The sequence below is a fragment of the Varanus komodoensis genome, unplaced genomic scaffold (genome assembly GCF_004798865.1).
Source record: "Varanus komodoensis strain SLA01 unplaced genomic scaffold, ASM479886v1 scaffold2, whole genome shotgun sequence".
Lineage (NCBI taxonomy): Eukaryota > Metazoa > Chordata > Lepidosauria > Squamata > Varanidae > Varanus > Varanus komodoensis.
In genome coordinates, this window is record NW_025335568.1 from 7,352,738 (window position 1) to 7,357,539 (window position 4,802).

Genomic DNA, 4,802 nt, shown 5'->3' on the forward strand with positions numbered 1-4,802 from the left:
AAGATGGGGGTAGGAAACCAATGGCCCTGCAGATGCTGATGCTGCAGCTGAGAACGAGGGCTGAGCTCCAGCTCTCAAGGATAAAGGAAGGGATGGAGGGAGCAGTTCTGACTGTATCTGAAGGCCACCTGCTCAGCCCTGCTTCAGAGAGCCCTGAACATTCCTCTCTTCCCCTCCCCAGAAAGCAGAACCACTAAACCAAGCTTGTCTCTGAACACACCACAAGAGCTTTTGAATGCCAACACGTAGTTCATTTTATCCATCACATCGTACAGGAAATTTCAGCTGCTATTCCCCCAGGTGAGCCACTCAAACAGGTACTCGCCCAGGCCATTCTGGGGCACCTCCAGGCACTTCAGGTTGGCGATGTGGTCGCCCAGCTGCTCGATGGCCTTCGCTTGCTCCTCCAGGAATTCAGACTCCAGGAAGTCACACCGCTGAGCGGGGTTCAAACACATCAAGCAAACTGTTCAATATAGTGCAGATCTTGGACGCATGTTGGCTAACTCAAGGAGGAATGTGGCAACAGATTTATTGGTGCATCAAGTCCGAAGTAGCCTTTGCTTATTACAGATTATCTGGTAGGTTAACTTCAGTTCCAGGAATCCTCAGCAAGTTGGAGTACCAAAGGCAGGAATATTTGGACTGGCAGAATCTTATCTGCAATCCACCCCTCAGTTCATGGGCTTCCTGCGATGCTTGGCCCTGTCTTAGCAAGCCAAGCTGCCAGGAAGTCCGAATGCTTGCAGAAATCCAGTTGTGCGACCTTCTGTTGCCGCCAGGTGCACAGCACAAATAAGGCTGCTGCAAGCTCACACACCGAAGAGGGATGCTCTTTGCATCATGGCCCCATGGATCACCAGTATTGGTGAGTGCTGTGCAAACAGTCAGTGCTCTCACCAGGAAGTCAGAGTTGGGACCCCAGGAAAGTGTGCCGAGTCCAGGGAGCTGAGCTTGAGCAGTACAATGGACTCCTCACACATCCCTAGCAAGACTTGTTCTCCTTTTGAAAGCATGGCAAATGCAGAGGCAGAAGCAAGGCATGGAAGGGAAGTCTGAACCAGCCATATTTGAAAGGCAGGAAGGCTTACATGATTTATGTGCCACTGGTTTTTCAGGCCCAGGCACCAAGCTTGCATCTGGAAATGCCCCCTCCTCCCAGTTAGACCACCTGCTTCACGATTAGCATGGAGAAATCTTCTCCTTTGAAGCCTTGGCTGTTTCTGTTCTACACACAAGCCAGGCCGCTTCCAAGCCTCAAATAAGCTTTTGAAGTCTGTTCCATGAAAGTAACTCACCTGAGGGTCCTCTTTTTCCATTGCCAGCTTATGCAGCTCCAGCAGGGCCTGGTTCACCTTCTTCTCCAGCTACAAAGCACTCTGTAGGGCATCCAGGCTGCTCCCCCACTCATGTTCCTCTGGCTTCTGCATAGAGAATCCAGGATGAATACAGTATGCACCCATTCTTCAAATCAGGTGCACCATTCATCAAGCCCAAATCCATTATTCCTCTTCAATGCACCAGCTAGCATCCCCTTCTGCACACACCTGAATGTCCTGCAGCTCCACATGACCCCCTCGCTTGTTCTGGTATCTCAGGTATGTTCCTTTCCCTCCTGGGACTGCTCCTTCAGGAACTTGGCCACATGGTGCAGGGCAACATCATCACGGTCAAAGTGGGAAGACTGGAAGGGCATGAAAGCCAAGCACAGAATCAGGAGAGAATCTCTTTTGACATGTGGTTGGCTCCAAGGGATATATCTCTCCATTTTGTAAGAATGCATTCAAGCTTACTTTGACCCAACAGTTCAGAAGGTCCATTTCAAGCAGGAGTTTAATCCAAGGAGTACGTGACTTGGAGTTGCAAGTACTGACCCAAGTACAGATTCCTTTCCTGAAAATAATTGCTTTTTGATTACTCCTAGACCCTTAGCTCATGTGATAGAAAGCAATACCTTGTGGTTATCTCAGTTATGTTAAAGACAGTGTTGAAAGCAGCATGAGAATTTTGCTGCTTGCAAACCAAATGAAGACACTGTGTTTGAAGCCCTGCTTGTAGGAAAGCATCCACCAGAAGTGTTCTTAAGCTGCCAAATAGGTGCTTCCATTCACTTTTGGAATTGGTTTGCAAACATTTCCTCCATGGATTGAATCAGCCCTGATTCAGACAATAAAAGAAAATCACATAAATTTCCCAGCAGATTTCTGTTTAATTTCCCTGTAGAATCAGGCAAGAAAAAAGCACTGAGCATTAAAAAACATTGCTTGTTTATCAGTGCCTATTTGGAAAAGATGCTGATAGGTGCACCTTATCACATCAGTGGTGAACACCAGGAGAATGCATTTGTACAACCATTGGACCCTTGGTTAATGGTTCTGGATCCTTAAAGCTTCTCACTAGCCTGAGTAGATCCTACTCAACATTGGACAGTCCAATTCCCCCAACAGTAAGTAGCACATGATGTATGATTTCAGGTAGAAATGGGACAATTCCATATTAAGGCTGGCTAGTTAAAAGACACCAAGCTTTTAGACATTACTACTGACATGAAAAAGATAGAAAACAGTGGTCTAAATTAGCACTTTTCATTCTCATTTCAAATGGAGTTCTCAACTACAAAGCTGTGCACAATTTACAGGAGAAAACTGAGACAATGTCCCATGAGATATACCAGTAAAGCAACCTAGCCAACTTCACCATGGGGAATTAAATAGCATAATAGTTATTCCTTCTCAAGAAAACAGCTGCCACCACCCACACACGCCCCAGTTGTAACAACTGAGCATAACACTGTTCCATACAGGCTGTCACACAAATTGAAGATATGAAGCAGAAGTGGAGAACTGAACACCTATGGTAATGGGACCAAGGCATAGCATATGACCCAATGCATCTTTACCCAGCAGACAGTCCCAAAAGTCCAGTGGCCCTAGAACTGCAGTCCTACACAAGCATCAATGAATGCAACCAGTCTGACTCCTAGGTAAGCATCCAAGATTGCAGCCGTAATACTGAACAGATATGCAGAGGGCTGGATAACTTACATTCACAAGCAAGCCATAGAGGCTTCACCCCATGACAGAGGTCACACCAACTTACCATGGACAAATAAACAAAGCTAGCATGCAGCTCCAAGCTCACCAGGTGGTTCACGGCAGCCTCACACTCCGCATGGAAGTTCTGGTGCACCTGGGAAGCCATCCCTTTGTTCTAGGTCTAGAAAACAGACCTAAAAGCCAAAGTGCAAAAGCGCAGACATCAGTCAGACACTGTTGAAAAAGCAACGCTACGTCCAGTGGTATATATGTAGTTCAGAGGCAATGGAAGGTGTTGAGCCAACCAACGGAAATGATCTTCCACGACACACCAGGATGCGTTTTGCCTGGGAAAGAGGGGCAAAGCTAACAGCTGATCCAAACAAGTATCACACCTAGTCGTAAAGGAGCAGGTCTTTCGTCGGAGTATTTTCTTCAAATGTTTTGGTTGCCAACATACTTAGAATCTCAGTAGGGTTGGAAGGGGTCAGAAGGCCCTCACGTCCAACCCCCTGCCCAGTGCAGGGCACTAAATTACACCAGCCCACTCAGATGGACATCCAGATGAAGCTCAGCTCCATTTATCCTCACAACAGCAACCCTGTGAGGTAGTCAGGAGAGCGAACAAAAGGCCCAAAGTGATCCTGTGATCCTCCATGGCTGGAGAACAGAACCCAGATCTCCAAGGTCCACATTCCAACACTTTTGCCGCCAGACCACGCCGTTTCTCAAAAATAGGACCATACTCTTAGCCCCAACTGTTACATCCCTTTGCAAAAGTTTTAATGCCTCCATGGAGATTGTGAGAGAAAACTTGAATTAATCACCAAAAGCCATTGCCACAAATTGCTGTTTGTATCTCTGGGTGGAGTCTTGTCTGCAATAAAATCAATCAGCTTTTTTTATCCAGTTTCAAGAGCATAACTAAGTTTCACCAACATCATCCAAAATTTAATTTCCATGTGAGCAATTAGACAACTTGTCTCAGCAGAGAATATTTCTTCATTGTCCTCACTCACAGGATGATAAACTATTCTTGGTACAGAATTAATTGTGCATTAACCAAGAATCTAAAAATCTATTTTCCAGCATGTCACACATTAATCTTGCCCAATTTTCTGACTCTCCAGGCAGAGATGTCTCATTACCAAGAGCAAAGTTAGCCTTCATGACACAATACTGTGAATGTCAACTCCGAGGGAACTTTCCTTGACTTACTCCCATGTAAGCTCATATTACCATTTTCATTTCTATACTGCCCTATAGGAGAAACTCTGGGAACAGCTACAACAATTCAAAAAACAATAAAACAAAACACCATAAAACATTCCCCAAAATACAAAAAATAACAGCTAAATCAATTGGATGCAGAATAGACCTGCTAAAATACTTGACAGGAGTATTCCCTCAAGCCAAGAAGCATCCTGAATGCTTTTAAAGGGCCATCTAAACCTGACACTCAAAGGATGACGTAGTTGGCGCCAGGTGAGCTCAGTGGGGAGATCCTTCCACAGTCACCAGGCTGTCTCTTCCCTGTAGCTACCCTCCAAGCCAGTCTTGGAGCTGACATGCAGCAGAAGACCTTGGATGCTGATTTTAGTGTCAAGGTTGGGAAAGGAAGTCCTTCAAATACTGAGGTTCCAAGTCTTTACAGGTTAAAACCAGCTCCTTGAATCAAAGCCAGAAGCATATAAGCAGCCCATGCAAGAAGTACGGAATCGGTCTTACATGTTCAGATCTGCATGTCCCAGTTATTACTCAGGCCGA

At 45.7% G+C, this 4,802-nt stretch overlaps 1 pseudogene; it reads right to left on the reverse strand.

The window, feature by feature from the left end:
• Nucleotides 1-281: 281 nt before the first annotated feature.
• Nucleotides 282-3,201, reverse strand: LOC123022841 (annotated as a pseudogene).
• Nucleotides 3,202-4,802: the final 1,601 nt, after the last annotated feature.